Source organism: Etheostoma cragini, chromosome 1 (assembly GCF_013103735.1).
Source record: "Etheostoma cragini isolate CJK2018 chromosome 1, CSU_Ecrag_1.0, whole genome shotgun sequence".
In the NCBI taxonomy this organism is placed as follows: Eukaryota; Metazoa; Chordata; class Actinopteri; order Perciformes; family Percidae; genus Etheostoma; species Etheostoma cragini.
Window position 1 is genome coordinate 10,980,113 of NC_048407.1, and position 17,578 is coordinate 10,997,690.

Genomic DNA, 17,578 nt, shown 5'->3' on the forward strand with positions numbered 1-17,578 from the left:
TGCGCTTTAAATAGCATCATTTTTCATTTTGAAATATTTATATGTATAATTATTTTTGTTTAGTATTTTATATTTTGTATTTAGTATGTAGTATTGTTTTCATTATTTTATTTTAGTTGTATTTTTTATATTTTTTATCATTATTTATTATTTATTCATTATTTTTTTCTCTGACCGAGGGCTTGGCCCTGACCGACACTAAACAAACAAATGCTTGGATCTGTTGTCATTAATTTCATTGGTTCGTAGATGTCTCCACAATCTCGTCCTATCTCGCGATACTGCACATCCTTTCCCAATGAGCAGCAGATTCTGAGCTGTATTCAGTCGCTGTTGTGGCTGAGAGGCAGCACAGTCGGTCTGCTCGGTTGAACCTTGGTTCAGCCTGAGGCAAAACAAGAATCTTTGAAACTAACCGACCAAGCGAAAATAACTATTTCTGGGGTTCCCTGAACCAACTCCGGCTCTGTACGATATCTTTAATCCTGCAGGTAAGGTTGCTAACGTTATGTCTTGTTGGCTCTCTCTGTCCAAACACTCGTGTGCAGTGCTAGCTGATATTTTCACAGTTCAGTTTCACATCAGCGAGGCAACATTTAAATCCCACTAGTCGTCGTTTCCTCTGCTGTCACATCTTAACGTTACCTTCGTGAAACGCTTGACCGTTAAAAGTCTTTAACACAAGCTTTAGCTTATCGGCTTGTATTAACGGAACCCGAGAGGGAATACAGCAACTTCAAAGCTCAGTGTCTGGAATGCCATACCCTGTTAGCTTGCATGCTAACGATACATCTGCTTAAAATAAAGTAGCAGTTTGCTGGCTCACCGGCCAGCTGGCTACGTCTTTCTGCCAGATCAACACCAAAAATATCAGCGTTTTACAACATTGTCCTGTTGGATAGCTTGTGATTATGTGTCTTTGCGAGGGAGCCATGTCAGTTTTTTTTTTGTGAATGGACCATATCAGAAACTGACAAACTTATAGTGTGCCACCGGTTAGATAACACCCAGTCGTCTCACTTAAGATACTTTTGCTGTTGTTTGGGATGTTTCTGTGTATAAGGGGTAAAGGTCATTTTCTTGTGTGTAGGCACTTCTCCAACCACAAAGAATTTCCGTTATCCAGTTTATTTCCCCCTACAAGCGCCACGCATTACTGCAGCTTGTCTGTTATTACATGTTGAAGGTAAAATACCACTTATGTGCAATTGTGCATCTTGAAATACAGTAATCAGAGATCCAATGATGTCAAATTATGCAGGGTATACACATCTTGCATTGTCTAGCCACACCAGTCTTTTATATATTTTCATAGATTTATTGTATAATAGCTTTTGTGTTTTAACTGTGTTTAACAGCTGTTAACAGTGTGCATGGTTAGTGGGAATTAGGCTTCTATGCTGACACAAGTTTTTGTACTCAGCTTTATTTTTATTACATATTATGCATATATATTTATACTTATATTGTGTATACTCTGATACTTTATTTTTGTAACCTTATTATATTTAGAGAAAGTGGTTGCTTGTTTGTGATCAGGCTTGTTTTGGGTACACCGGCAAGGAGATATTTGTCACTGACAGTAGCCTACAGTAAAAAAACAACAACTCTAAACGTGATTTTTTTAATTTTATTTAATTTTTTCACTTGCGGTGCTTATTTGTCTGCTCCGTGCTAAGTGTGTGATTCATGAATGTGCATTTCAGAGTGTCCTGGGCTCCTATTGTGTCCTCAACACAACAAATAACCTCATGTCTCTGCTACCAAATAGCTTGTTGAATAAAAAGGAGCGAGTAGAACAACTTAATTTTCATGGCTGATTTAGGGAGGTCAAGTTTTAAATTGTAATGATGAATGTTGAACATTAGGTCTTTCTGCAACTGCTATGATTTGGTTTTTATATGTCAAACTACACCACTGGCTATAACTAATAATAATAATAATAATAATAATAAGTAGTAAGTAGTTTTTGTGTTATGGCGTCTGACTATCAAATACCTCAAATGCTTTACATTTTGCTCAACAACCAGCTGAAGCATGTTTTAATATCTCTTACCAGAACTGTTGCACTCCAAATCAGTGTGAGCACAACCCCCAATAACCCACCTGGACTTTTGCTAAGCCACTGAGGTTATTTTAGCATGTCTGGCAGGGGTCACTACTAACAGTTGCCAAATTTAGACAACATTAACAATTCAATTTAGTCTGGTTGATGCTGTTGACAACCACTTTTTGCATGTTTTAAAACAAAAATAAAAGTATCGTTTCCCCGATTTGCTGAATCTCTAAATATGTATACGTGGTCAACTGTAATCGCAGTAGGATCAGCGCGGAGGCAGCTCCCCCAAATGAATGAAAAGCGAAAACCTGAGAAGTGGAGCAAATAAATCGGGTGATAGAAGAAACCCTTAGAAAAGACGGAATGCAGTATATGTGTGTGGAACAGTGGGGGGTAGATATTACGTTCTAATACTTAATAGGAAGTGAGGAGATTCTGAATTCAACATGAAATACCAACAACCAATTTCACCCCGAAAAAGAGTATTGAAATCTATAACTCTCAGCACCTGGCAAATGAATCCTTTAGCCGCTGGTATTGATCAACCGCTCTATACGCCTACTATAGATCTATTAAGGCCATTTCCTACTGTGGTGCCAAGTGTACCTTTTTAAAAGTTATTCTTCCATCAGAAAACACCGTCCAGCATGTGTTTTTTAAAATCCTATTCCACACCTTTCACAGATGTAGCATTAATCTCTGAGCATGTTGCTGTGTTGTTTGGTGTCTTTCAATGCCAGAGTCTACTTGCACCATTTCACCATATCCTTATAATTCTGTGGTATCAAACATTTCACCGTTACAGTAGTCTTGAACCCCTATTTCCACTTCAGGTTGTCATCTCCCGTAAATATTAGACATTGGGCCCTAACGAGTGTTATCTGCTGAATTTGGCAGAGTGCAGTTTTGTGTTGCACGGCTTTGATTTATTGTTGATGTATGCCCTTCCAAAGCCATTTCAGTCTCTTCTCTGATGAGTGTCCTTAATCAGCACATTTCAGCACACAGCATGAATCAGTCAAGTGTCCTTGTGACTTAAGTTGTCTCTTCTTGTTTCTAACAGGTACAGTACGCATTTGTACAGGACAGAGAGCTGTCAAATGGTGACAGTGTTTTATGATAAACTTTACTCATTTGTACCCCTTTTCTTGGGCACTTTTACAGCGTAGTGGAAGCAAAGTAGAAACCAGAAATGCAACTTTTCCAATCCTTGGCTGTATACACTGTTGTAATTACTAGCCTTCAACCTAAGACCATTGCTCTCTCACCTGTTCTCTGAATCAGACAGATGTCTTTTAAATAAATTTGATTCCCTATTATTATGCCTAAGCTTTTTTTCCAAAGTCTGAACATGTCTGTCTCAACAAGAATCAACAGCAGAAAGATCTAAGTCTAGGCCTGATTACATATTTTAGTGTGTGCGTGAAGCCTGGAGCTAGCATTTCTGAAGCATTGGTCACTGTTAGGCTGGAGGAAAATCTGATTCGTTTTTCAAATTGGATCTTTAAGACCGACTGTCCGCAAGTGTTCAGATCAGATTTGTGTGTTCAGAGTACATTACCAACCTATCTGAAAGGTTGGCTGTGGTAACAATGTTACGGCTTTTGGTAACTACATAGTTACGCTGGTGGCGCATCTTTCTATCTGCTCCGTACTTCTGTCACTCTTGATTTGATGTTGTTGTGTGTGTCGTCCTGTGTCTTCCGAGCAACAGTTCATTTCGAATTCCAAAGTAAGTATAGCAAATAAGTGTCATATGCACATTGTTTTACTCTCTTGTTCCAATACTGTTATTGTCTGTACTATCCACACCTTAAAATAAGAAGTGTCTAATGTTTTCACTGTCATGGGAACTAAACCACTTCCAACTTGGGCGTGCTTGGTGTCAACTTCCCGTTTGTCTCAACATGAGGGCTAGCTTTAATGCACTCATGCATTCAACTAGCTTGATAATAGGTTAGAGACATTGTCAACCTCTCCAATTAGTTCTTATTTGTATGGCAAAGATACTCTAGAATGCTTAGAATCGTCAGTGGTAATCAACTGCCCGGCCTCAGTGCCTTCATGGTTTAAAAGGCGAGTTCAACTTTAATTTCCTGACGACTCAAAAGTTCCCAGCCCAACAAGCACTTCCTAATGGCTGCTTTTCATAGTTTTTCTAGCCTACATTCTGTGTTAATTCTTGGCAGTGGGTTGGAGGGGTTGGACGAGTCCAGCCTCTCTGTGGGACACCACTGTTGTAAACTCTTGCCCTGTGACCCTCACAGTACAGGCAGCCATGGCCCGCTTCAAAGGCAACACGCAGACCGCTCATGTCTGCATACTCTGAAGCCACAACCCTCCCCCAGACACGTTCCTCTTCACCCTTGTCTATACTAAATACCAACCACCCCCTCCAACAAAAGAGTCCCAGTTGCTCTCAAGCACACAGACAGCCGATACGGACCTATGCCCCTCCTCAATATCAACCATACTTTTAGGCTTTTAGTGAATGAGTCTTTAAAAAAAAAATTTTTTTTAACACAGATTTTGTATTTAGCCAGGATTAAGAGACAGGCTTTCCAGGGAATTGTAACCCGGGGAGCGAGGTCCTCTGGTTGGCTGGCTCATCAACCCTGGATTTGGTTTGTTTCACGATTTTGACTCACGATTCGATACAAACCTCGATTCTTTCTTTTTCCTTAGGGGGTATGGAGGTTGGAGGAGAGTTTTTATTTTTCTGCCACAAGGCATCGTTTGTCATTGATTACATGTCACTTTGCAAACCACAACAGACTTTATTTATTGTTATTGAATGATTTCAATATTGATCAATCCAGCACCAAAGATTGTTTTGTACCTTAAAATAATGTTTCTGAAATCGTTTCAGTGGTTTATCAACCTGTTGGAATGAGACATAAAAATACTCGTAATGGTAACAGTAATGGAGAACTCCACTTCCTGAAAGGGGACCAAAGAGGAAAAATGCGTATGTGCCTTCTGTAAAGGTGCTGGTTGACATGTAGCCAATGCTAATGTCCTTGGTCCGTAACGTTAGCTAACTCTTGGTGGGTAACAGAAGGTTACGACATCGTTCAACACACAGTTATTTTTAGTATGATTGTTTTGACCACTGTTAACAACTCTGGTCTAACCCACAAATTCATCAGTAATGTTAACTGTATATAGATGACTAATGTAATGATAATTTAGCTAGCTAGCTCTATCTGTCTGTCTCACTCTCCCAGTGCGGGGAGGCTTTAGTTGGGATTAGAGCTGACAACACCCCCGGCCTGGGGACACATCCACAGTCAGCCCCCAGCCAGCTAGCAGCCATCCACTATCATTACACCCCCGGCCTGGGGACACATCCACAGTCAGCCCCCAGCCAGCTAGCAGCCATCCCGGTCAGGACTTAATTCCGGTGCTAAGGACGCTAACGGAAGTTTACTGAACCGTCGGAAACAGACCCAGGCACCAGAGTCAGAACAGTGGGCATTCGTAACATTACACCTCCAGTAACTTTACCGCGCCCCCCCCCCCTTTCGCTTTTAGCCGTCTTTACAGTTAGCTAAATTTACCGGACTAAAAGGGAGCGAAGGCACCAAAAGGACTAATAGTAATTTAAAGATTAGCATGGGATCTGGATGGAAGGGTCGTGTCTCGGTTCTTCCTGTTGGTTTCACATTGCATATCTTTACAGCCTTAGTGAAGGGCTTGCGCCTTTGCCTTCTGTTCTGTCTAACACAGTATCCAGACCCAAGACCCCCTCTACCCTGCTCCTTTATACACAAGGGTTAACCAGACATTTAAGCCAATATTGTAGTGTTGTTCTTCTCAGCCACAACTGTGTCTTGTGACAGTCTGACTTGCAAGTATCTATTCAATGGCAGAGAATAGTGATGCCACTGTGTTGTCTCTCGAGCTGTGTTCTGTGCAACCAAAGTTAATAACACTTCTACTGACCAGCTGAATGCTTCTCACTTCATTTACTCACTGCGGACTTATTGTGTCATTCACTTGTTCAAACAATTGTAGCCCATAATCGAATTGAGTTTTGAAAAAAAGTATCTTGGCACAAGCTACACAAACGGCATGTTTGTCTGCTCTGTCTTTAGTTGTTGGTGTTTGTGCCAATAGAGTGTGTGTGTGTGTATATATTGACACTTTGTTGTTGTTTTTTTGCTGCTTTATATTCATTTTGCATTTACCTAAAAAATCCTGTAAGTTTCTATCGTGGTCTTATAGCGCATTCCATTTTTACGCAAAATTTTGATTATCCAAGCTCAGATTTGAACAACCACTGAGTACCCCGAGCTAAAAATGCAACCCAGCTGCCCCGTGTATTAACACTTGTGAAAGCTGTAGTAACATACAGTTATTAGCACTTCTGTGTCATTTGTGTCTCACTAAATCAGTCGTACATATTCTACCTGTGATTGTTATGCTGTTTGTATGCACAAAAAAAAAGGTGTAATGCATTGATACAAACTGGCATTGCTCACCAAAATTGCGGACTACCGCTTACTGTGCCTCCGCAGTAGAGATTTTGGAACAGTAGGTACACTGTATTATATGTGGCAAACTGCTTCAGTTATACATGTATCTAAATAACTTTAAACGCTCATCTCTTGCTCTGACCAAAAGTAAGTAGTTTTTCGAAATTTAGGTAACTGCATATGTGATCTACTTTAGGGGCGACTTGTAGCTAGCACAATTATGAGTATAAAGAACAGGAATTTTCTTTCGTTGCCAAAAGAGAACAAAACTACTTTGTTAAATGTGGTGAGTTTAACACATAAACGTGCACTGGCACTCTGTGGGGTCGGTGAACCGCGCTGACCCGATTTATTGGCGGGCCGATATTATTGGCTGATATTAGGCATTTGCTGAACTATCGGTATTGAAATTTATGATGGCCGATTATTTTTTTTTAATGTGTTGTAGGTAGATGTTACCAGTAGTCTCAGTGTGGTGCGTAACCGGAAGGACGAATCAAACGTTGATTGGGATTGAAGATGGGGTGTTTTTATTAACCCAAATAAGGCCAAAAAGGCAAAATACCAAAAAGAGCAAAATCAATACAAATCAAGGACTTTGAAAACTAGAAAAGAAATAGACATGTGAGTCAAATAGATAAATGTAATGGCGTAAACAGAAGAACAGCTGCTCACAAATTGCCTTTTGACTGCAATTATATTGGCTTTCACTAGATTTACGTCTCACCACATCCAGCCACACTCTCGTTACTGAAACCTCCCTCTCAAATATCCTCGTAGCGCACCTCTGTAATGGACTAAACCATTCCCACTCATCCTACAGGGGTGGCTCATGTGGGAAATATGCAAACGGCTTTAAAAACAGACAAAACAGTACTCCACAAAATAAAACACGTGTGATAATATACATACACCTCAAACAGGTTTAACCTCCCCACAAGATATCTAGGTTTCACCACATAAACAGTTTAACATTTTAAACTGATAGCTTGCGGTCACCCCGGAAGACCGCCCGTCTATAAATACACCGGTGCATACGGCAAACTCCCTTTTACGATTACGTCAGGGGACGCAGGTAAGATGACACAAATGTTTGGATGTGATTTGTGTTACGATTAAATTTAAATAAATAACTGTTAGATTAACAAAGGAATAATGGTCTTGTGGTTATTGTTTCTAAGGAACATATAACAAGATAAAATGGTAATGATGAACAATGTATAAAGATGATTAACAGATTGTGGAAGTAATGGAGTCAGCGTTGCATGCATGCCTATCACCGTAGTTTTAGCTGTTAAATACGTGCACTAAAATAACTACGTGACAACAGTAGGACTATGGAAATGAATGGAGTTACTGATAAATTTAGACACAAAACCTAAAAGGTAACAAAACAAACATGTGTCACACACCCAAACACCATGAGAGTATTTTAAAGTCAGTGTTCAGACGTTGGAGGTACAAGTAGCGCTTCGCTACGGTGACGGCCGGTATAAGCACTGTCACATTATGTTTAATAAGTGATTCTGATAAATTAATATTATAAAATTATCCGATAGTCAACCATGCTACAAGTGTTGGCTTTCTTAGTTTGTCCACCAGAGGGCGCTCTACAGCGTCTTTATTGGCAACACTCTTTATATTTTTTTTGTTATTTTAAATTTGTTCAACGGGCTCTTATTTTGAGCTTTACATATTTATAACATATTTTTTATTTTCCTCTGTTCTGTAGTGACAATAAAACAAGTTATAATAACTCATAATTAACTACAAATTACCAATGTTAGGGAAATCAGTTTTTTTTGTTATGCGTTTCTGTTTTATTTCCGGATTTTTAAATAACCAAATATTTGTATCTGTATCGGCCTTAAAAATCCTTGATCGGTCGGGCTCTAATCCCCACGTCAGATTAGACCCACATCACTGTTGAGCTCTGAGTAAGGTATACTTAAGTCCAATTTCCCTCATCTTATTTCAGTATAAATTTAGTGCATAATGTTCTAAAGCCAGAATCAAGAATTATTGATCGGCAGGAGATTAAACTATATATAACAGTTTTTATAGCCGGATAATAGTTTGAGCCATTTTTAAGCACGAATGCTAAATCTTCTCTGGTTCCAGCTTCTCTTATTTGAAGATTTGCTGCTTTGCTTTGTCTTATCTGATAGCAATCTGAATTTGTTTTTTTTACTGTTTGTCAGACAAAGGAAGTAGTCCTCCTTGGACTCTGGCAAGTTATTATAGGTATTTGTCACTAATCTACTATAATTGATCAATGATAAATATAATAATGATAAAAGTAGAAGTACTGATTTAACTTCTGTACTCAAGTTAAAGTAGCAATTTCAGGCTTGGAAATTACCTTAAAGTCTAAAAGTAAAAAGAGCCTTATGAATGACAACCATTTTTTATGCAAAGCTACCTGGACAACATGAATGTTAATAGAGTGCTCGCTGAGAAACTTCAGTCAACAAAAGGCTCTTTATTCTTTCTATGCCATTGTCTACATTTTAAATGGATGTCTGCCAATAGGCCTAAAACATCCCATATTTATTGTGACAGAGACTGGGACTTCAGGTTAATACTATTCTGACTGAGTAGCAAGATATAAATTCAGTTATGATTCTTTGAGAATATTCTGATCCAATTGGATAAAATTCAGTATTGATGACGCAAACAATAACGGTAACTCCAGTGAAAGGATTTGAAACTTGTTAGTGAGGACTAGATTAGGACTGTATCTAAAGCTGACTCTGGTTTCCAACTTGGCCCAGGTGTGTCTGTTCAACACGGACGGAGACAACTTCTCTGTTTTGATGCTTCATTATAATCAAGTAACAGTATAAACGTGTGGTTCTGCAAAGAAATAACATTGTAAAGGCTACCATACACAATGATGGGTGTGGGTGTGGGTGTGGGGGTGGGTGTGCAAATATTAACAATAAACCCACTATTAATTACATCATCATGGTTTGAGGTGTGTGTCCGCGCTGTTCTCCAAAGTGCACTAACAGTCACACCTGATAGACGACCTTTAGTACAAAACTAAACTAACGAGGCAATTTTGTAAAATGTAAGCAGGAGAAATTACCGCTATTCGTGTTTAAAATGCAAGAAGTAAAATTAAAAAGTCTCCACAAAAATAAATAGTAAACTAAAAATATCTGAAAAATCGACTTAAGTACAATAACGATGTATTTGTACTTCATTACGTCCCATCTCTTGTTACAAGCCTACTCTATCAAAGCTCAGTAGCCCTCGTCTGTCACATGATCATTTTAAAAACAAACAGAAAAGTAAAAGTCTCCAAACAACAGTGACTCCTGCATTATGTAGTTAAATTATTGAACAGTTGCCAGTTTCAGCAGTTGACCACAATGTCGGTACAGCTCAGTTGAAGAGCATCACAGTCATGCTTTGGCCCTGCTCCCATGCTCAAAAGTGTGTGCTGCACTGAACTGTGATTTATTTAAATGTTTTTGGTTCCCTCTCAAAGCAGGAAAGTAGTTGTCCAGATATTATATTTATGAAGGACTTCTCTTTTCCACCCAGTTTGATAATTGAAGCGCTGAGTACATAAAACCGGTCGTGAAATGTCTCTGGGCTGCCATTTTACTTCACTCTCATAAGTGCAATCTACTCTTACTACCCACTGTGGATAAAGGATGTCTTAGTTAATTGTTTTAATAGCCATCTTTACAACTCGACACCCTCCAATATCGCAAAACTGGGAGACTCTGAAGCTCTCTCATCTTCCCTGAACAAAATTAGCCTTCCACTACCCTCCTTCGCTATGCCTCTGTGACATTCACACTTGATTAGTTTTGCAAATTATATTTTCCTGCTTTTTAAGGTAGGAAGCGCGACCTTGGCCCCAGAGACCCGCTAAGTCTTTATTGCATTGGCTGGACATTTTAAGCCAGGAGGCGGTCCCAGTAGTATTTTGCTGCAGCCAATGCTCATGCTTCATCTGCACTTGTTTTAGCATTTCATGTCTGGACACTTGGTTAAAAGAGTCCCCATTTGTGAGTTGATTTACAGTAAAGCTAGCAAATCCTTTAGCCACTTGACTTCATTTAGCTTACTGGTATAACAAAATGTAACAGTCCTCATAAAAGTTATTATTAAACCTGTGTTTGGGCTTGTATGAAATGTCCACAATGAAAAAAGTCTGTTTCTTACGTAAGGCTTTAACTGGGTTACATGTAGCAAAAGGCTGATATTGATTGCTCTCACGGTTATCTAACCATTTCCGTTTTTTTTTAATATGACCAAAAGGTTAGCTATAATCGGCCTTTTTCACAGGAGACATTTTGACCTGTCATTTACTAGGAAAAAGCACAGGTGTTTCTATTATTAACAGATTGGGAAATTACCTTCTCCCCAGCCACAGTGACTGGTGGAGGCCTAATTTTACAAACTACTTGTATTTTTTTATTAGCCACTTTTTCCGGAAGTCAAATTCATAAAAAAAACACTAGCATGTTTTGAAATACATAACACCCCAAATCCCCGAAAAAGTGATTCCATTAAGTCATGACCATGAGCCAGTATACACATACCAGGACCCTGAAGCTGAAGAAGCCAAATGAAATCATCAGTTTGACTTATTATCTATATACTGATAGACATTTGCAATACTGTAACTTCTGAAGAAGTTTGTCATGATTTAATGCTCATCTTTCAATATTTGAGATTGATGCATCATGTCTGGTTAATTATGGTTTGTAGCTGAACTCCCATTGCCATCCTGGGTTTTCCTTTTGCCACTAAACTGGTCAGGAGATATTTTGCTTAAATGGTTTGAAAAAAAAAACATACACATGTTTTGACCAATCAAAAAGTAAAACCCACGATATACAATATCTGTCAGATGACATGTAGTACCTCCTATTTGCACTCTTACACTAGAGATGTCCTGTGCTAATTTATTTGAGTGACGAGGTACTTTATGACCTCGTCATGGTCATTTCTTTTTGCAAGAGAGGTTTATAATTCCTTTTTTACATTTTATTTTACATCTGCCTTCTCATTATGAATGCAGCTGAAGTCTATAAGGCACAGGAATGCTGACTGCAGAAAAAAGGGAGTGAATTGGCTGTCTCTGTACAGATCCACATATGAAGAAGTGCAGCTAAATGAACAGGCTTTGCTGTACCATCGAAGCACATGTCTCGTCTCCACTCCGCTGCTTCTCCACTCCCAGTACCTACTGTACCCGAGCCCATGCCTGAGTAGCACATTTGCCATTCAGCTCAGCTCTGAAAGCCCTGTTAGCAATGACGAATTTGATGGACCAAGGCTATCTCAATGTCATATCTTCAACCCGCTTTATCCTTCTAATGTAAAAAGGACACCGTGATTATACAATCAAGTGAAGAGCCTTGGTTGTGGTTTGCAGGCCAGAATAATTCTCTCTCCGTCTGTCTGTGTACTCGCATTTGTTGGACCATGTGGACACAGCGTACCTTTCATTTCTTCAACCATCTTCTTGAAAAGGATGATGTTTGTTCATATCCAAAAACCTTGTTGCCCGTTTGGAACCCATGATGTCTGTTTCTCGTGGGTGGGCACAGCAGAGAAAGGGGAGGTAACCTTGCCCCTTATGAGGCAAAGATTCAAAAATGGCACATCTGAGCTTTCATTTTCTCAAATGCAGAACAGGATATCCAGGGCTCGGTTTACACCTATCACCATTTTTAGCCATTGGGGGACCATTGGCAGGCTGGGGGAACTCATATTAATGGTAAAATAACCTCATTATGATTTTTTTATGCCTTGGGACCTTTAACATATTCCTGTGTGATCCTATACACACTTACGCCGGAAGGATGAACTGAAAGGGTAGGAAATTGCCTTAGAGTTACGGAGAGAGGCAGAATGGAGCAATTACAGGGAAGGGAGAAAACATATGATTGACAGGACACTGCTGCCCTGACTGGAGTTACAATTTGCTTGGAAAGGCCACTTATTGGTAACCCTGCAGAATATAGCAAAGACAATGTCAGCTAGAAAGAACCATTTAGGCGTTCCTCTCCCATATGCCAGACATGTTCAACATTGTTGCTGGATTTCTGGTAAATTCTCCACCTCTGGGAGACAAACGTGCTTAACATGTTAACTCTCACGACAGACTGTCTCGGATACATCAATTGTGACCATTTAGATCTTGAACTTTCTTTCTCAAATTGAATATGGAAGTCTGGTAATAAAAGATTGAATTAAAAAACTTTTAGTCTTCTGTGACTGAATGAGACGGTAGAAGGCTAAATCCAATTTCATTGCAAAGTAACGGTTCATTTTCACTGCAACAGGACTGCCGTTATCAAATCAACAAGTTTGGCTGGAGTTACACCAAGAAAAAAACATAGTGTGTTTAAATCTTTGAGTCAAACTTTTTTGTTTCTGCATTCATTCCTGCAAAGGCCGCTGGTGATCCAATCATGTCATGAGGAAGCTGGCCTTAGATTCCTCTTGGAGAATTGTATGCACCGCTTCCTCTCCTGCAAAGGAATAATAACAAAGATAACTGCTCTGCTTCCTGCCTCAGTCCCATTTCCTTCTTCATAAGGAAACTTTATCTTTTCGTCCCCACACCTTCAGTACTGTTCCCCCTCCCACCAAAGCACAGACCCAGAAACAGAATCTCATGTCATCCATAAATCTCCGTACATTTAAGTTTCCATAATTCACACGATTCCTTTTTTCGGCACAAAAGCCGATTCTAAAGACAATATTCTTTGTTTTCAAGTAGTAGGGAATTCACGCGGAACCGTCGCAACTCTGTTAAGCCCGCCCACCGACTATATACACGATGTGATTGGCCTGACCAGAATTAGTTTTTTCCAGTTCACAAGCCAACGGAGAGTTGCTAGACTGACCCGGGCTGTTATATACATTTGCTTCCGCTACGGTGTGTCTACATTTCTACGCTAATGCGTTACTTAATAATGCTGTAAATGTGGCCTGCATTTGGACATTACTGGACGTGAGACCACTGCCTAACTTGAGTGTGCCTGTTGTGATAAATCACCTGAAACATTATGGTGTCCCACTTTCCTCTTTTCTATTTTTGTCTCACGTGGAATCAGTTTTTTTCAGTCAGAAGTCCTGACATTTTAAGAACAAGTCTCTCTGATTGAGGAATAAGGAAAATATACGCAGAATTCTGAGAGGAGAAGAGTACCACCCTGCCACCCTCCTCTCTCAGAAACACTTTGTTCCCCCGTCTTTATTTCTTCATTCCATCATATCTGCCGATTGAGCGATATATACCATCAAAGCCTTTTTTGAAGCTTCCCACTCTCTTCCAAAATCCTTTTGATTTTCGACAGCATGAGCTGCTTAATATTCCAAACTAGTCGGTGGCCTTTTCAGAGAACTAACAAGGTTCTGAAGATGCAAGTCTTGTCTCCATGTGAAAGGCAGCCGGGGCACAGCGTTCTGCCTTTTCCAAGCTCACGCCGAGGTGTGTGTGCAACCAACAAGTTCAGAGCTGTACCGTCGGACACACAGAGGCCAGTAGGACATGTTCCCGTGTCAGTTTCTTTCTGCACCAGCGCCCATCCTCTGTCCCTTCAAAGACAAAACATGTTTATGTGCACTCTAGGTATGGCTTTTTTATTCAATTATTTTAGTTTTTTGGAAATCATAGTTTTTTTGTTTTGATTAATTTAATTTACATTTTGTAGCCTAAACTATGAATTAATTGAATGAATTACACGAATTAACTCATGGGCTCTGTGCATCACTGTCTCTTCTTTTTATAATTTTCTAAAATGTATTTATAGTTTAGTTTTTTTCTGTGGTCGCGCTCTGTCTTTCTTTTGTTCTGTGTCCTGCTTAATTTTTCTGATGGATGATTGTGTGTTTGTTTAAATTTTCTGAAAAAATAATAAACTGTTAATCATAAAACAAATATGTGGGACTATGAGCTTCGATCTGGGATAATAATTCTGTTATTTATTTATATATATATGTGTGTATGTGTGTATGTGTGTGTGTGTGTGTGTGTGTGTGTGTGTGTGTGTGTGTGTGTGTGTGTGTGTGTATATATATATATATATATATATATATGTATATGTGTGTGTATGTGTTCTTACTTAAAATACAGGGCGTATAAATTTACACACCCCTATGTTAAATTCCCATAGAAGCAGGCACATTTTTATTTTTAAAGGCCAGTGATTTCATGGATCCAGGATGCTATGCATCCTGATAAAGTTCCCTTGGCCTTTGGAATTAAAATAACCCCACATCATCACATACCCTTCACCATACATAGAGATAGGCATGGGGAACTTGCCATAAGATCATGCAAATTAAATCAGTTATTAAGCTAACTGAAATAGCACCATGCCAATCTGTATGGTGAAGGGTGTGTTATGATAGGGGGTTAGAAAGAAAATTTGTGTCTTTAAAAGAATGGATTTCCCTAAATCTTTTTGAATTAAGGCATTAAGATCAAGTTCCAAAAGGTGTTTTTTTTATTTTAAATCTACTTTAGCATGGGTGTGTAAACTTTCTCAAGCCACTGTAATTAATAATTTGTCTATGTCGTTAATTACTGTTGCTAAAGGTTTGCTGTGTGTTTTATTTGTTGCTTCTGTGATATAAGTTATTGCTGGAATCCAATGGTGAAGTCTTTCCATTGGCTTCCTTTGCAGAATGAAAGCGGAGTTCACTACAGACAGCACCACTAAGTCTTGACAGGCACCAAGGGTATTTACTCAGCTTCCAAAAAACTTCCCAACTCTATTTTACTTTCATCTTGGCTCCTCTTGCTAGCTTGCCTTTGACGCCTCCCACTCCAAGTCTTATTCTTTCATCCTGTTTCTTCAGTTAAGAGTTGCAGTGCAAAGCAGGAGTGGCTCTTGGAGACGCTTCATTTTTCACTTTTTTCTGTTTGTACTGCGTTTGCACGCCGACTCCCCCTGCCTCCCCAGGGCCTGTTTGTGCATGTTCCCTCACCCTTTAACTTGGACAATCTAATGTTAAAATAACCGTGATCTAATGACTGAATGCAAAAAGAAGTGGAAGAATGTTGTTTTATGGAAAAATAGTCTCTGCATGGGAAAGAAGAGAGCAAACCGGGGGTTTATAGCGGAACACAATCTGGGCACAAAAAGGGAGCGACAGCCCCTAAATATATGCAAAGTACCACTAAATAACGTCACAATTTACTGTTTATATCCCTGAACACTTGTGACAACCACAACGCATCTCCTAGCATGTGATGCAGGCCCACTGAAACACTCTTTGTTTGCTCAATCCAGTGTGAAAATGACCCTAATGTTTTGAGTGTTGGGAGGGGTTGGCATGGGGCCTGTGCTTTTCAGAGAATATGCCTTGCGTTGGTGACTAGATTAGGCGCCCAGGTTTGTTGTTTTTTTTGGGGGGGGGGGGAATTTTACTTTGGAAAATGGAATATGTTGTTTTCTGGTCTATTTCTTTAATTTAATTATACAAGTATCAACATAGAAATGTTGTATTTTTTTATTGCAGTTCATAGATGTACCCCAGATTGTCTCAATTTAATCGCTTTTGACAGGTTAAAATGGATATCCCATGAGCGAGTTTCAATTATTTTTAAAAAGGGCATGTAACATTTGGTATAAAACATGCAAAATTTAAATGATTTATTCTCCTTTTCAGTGACATATTTAAACTTGTAGATGTAACTTTGTTTTGGTTCTTCTTTCATCTTTGTACGCACACACTAATTCATTATTTAGGTAATATCTCAAACTAAATGCCAAGTAGCCCATTTCCACAGTTTTAGCTTCTCAAATGTGGGGATTTGCTACTGTGTGCGTGTGTGTGTGGAAGTGATCACATTTCATCAGGTTGCTCTAGCTCTGTGAGCAAAAAACTCTGTTACTTGAGCTCTTCACTTTGCAAACAGAATTCTTGGATATTGCTTCGGGCATCAGATGGTCAACGATGCCTGGCACCGGGGTGGCATCAGTGGTGCGATCATTCAGTGTTTGGCCAGCCAATGACTCCCCAGAGAAATTGGATGTGTTATGAATGCCCAACAGATGGGTCCCCATCTCTCTTTTTACCCCAACCACAGGTCTTGATAGATTGCTGCTTGTGTCAGGATGGCAGCAAATGAGGGGCGACTAAAATAATGAATGACCTAATATCACTTGAGTCAAGTCGCAGTATAAGGAATATCCTCAGTCTAATGTTCAAAATGCATTCACAGGAGACAGCCATAAAGTTGATGTTCATGATTCATATGCAAAGTGTCAACGCTTTGCGTGAGAGAGGTCGATTAAACGGGGCAATATGTAAAGGTTATGAAAATGGTGTCAGCAACGTGCTAAGCTTTGAGAGCCACATGCTAAGCCACCTTGAAGAGGAGCTGGAGGGCTTCTTGGCTTGCATTGCCCTTGATAACGCAGCCTTAAGAGATTATTTCTAAATCTCATACTTGCCTGGTTCAACTTCACCTTTAGAAATGAAATTTATGTCTGACAATGTAATTACAGATTATTTGATTATATTAGCCAACAAGTTTGGTTTTCTTGTAGTGTTTTTTTTAGCAATAGTTTATACCATGGCCACATAAGGTGCTCATTTCTGATTAAAAGATGTCAGAACACTTAATTCAGAACACCTCAAACAGTCCATTATTCTTCACAACCCAATTACACTAAGTTTTTAAAGTTTTGAAAACCAGACTAAACTATATTTTACATATATTGTTACAATAAAAAATACAGTAAACTGACAAAAATGATCACATTATTTAAATTGAATCATTTAAACTTCTTAAATCTATATCTGCTTTCCTCCAGGACATTTACTGTAATAAATCAACATATATTTGATTCCCATTGACATGCAGGGTATAGTGGAAAAATGTAATAAATCATTTAAAAAAATTACAAATTATTGAGAAAATCAATGAGGGTAGCAGTCAAATATTTCACAAGTCCCCCCGTTTCGCCATAACTCAGTGTACCGAAATGCGTGTGATCATTGTAGTCATGTAGTCATATGGCTTTTGGTCTCGACCGAGTCAAGGTGTCTT

At 39.2% G+C, this 17,578-nt stretch overlaps 1 protein-coding gene across 6 annotated transcripts in view; it reads left to right on the forward strand.

Annotated features, from left to right (window-relative positions):
* Window positions 1–286: 286 nt before the first annotated feature.
* The window catches only part of glceb (glucuronic acid epimerase b), a 47,342-nt gene continuing 30,050 nt past the window's right edge, over window positions 287–17,578 (forward strand). For 2 of the 6 annotated variants that reach the window (XM_034880968.1, XM_034880977.1), the window contains exon 1: window positions 288–491. The gene's annotated coding sequence lies outside the window, so the exon portion shown is untranslated. Of the gene's footprint in view, window positions 492–15,203; window positions 15,259–15,357; window positions 15,369–17,578 lie in introns of those variants that run through there. The other 4 variants (XM_034880985.1, XM_034880994.1, XM_034880981.1 and 1 more) reach the window with 3 other exon arrangements.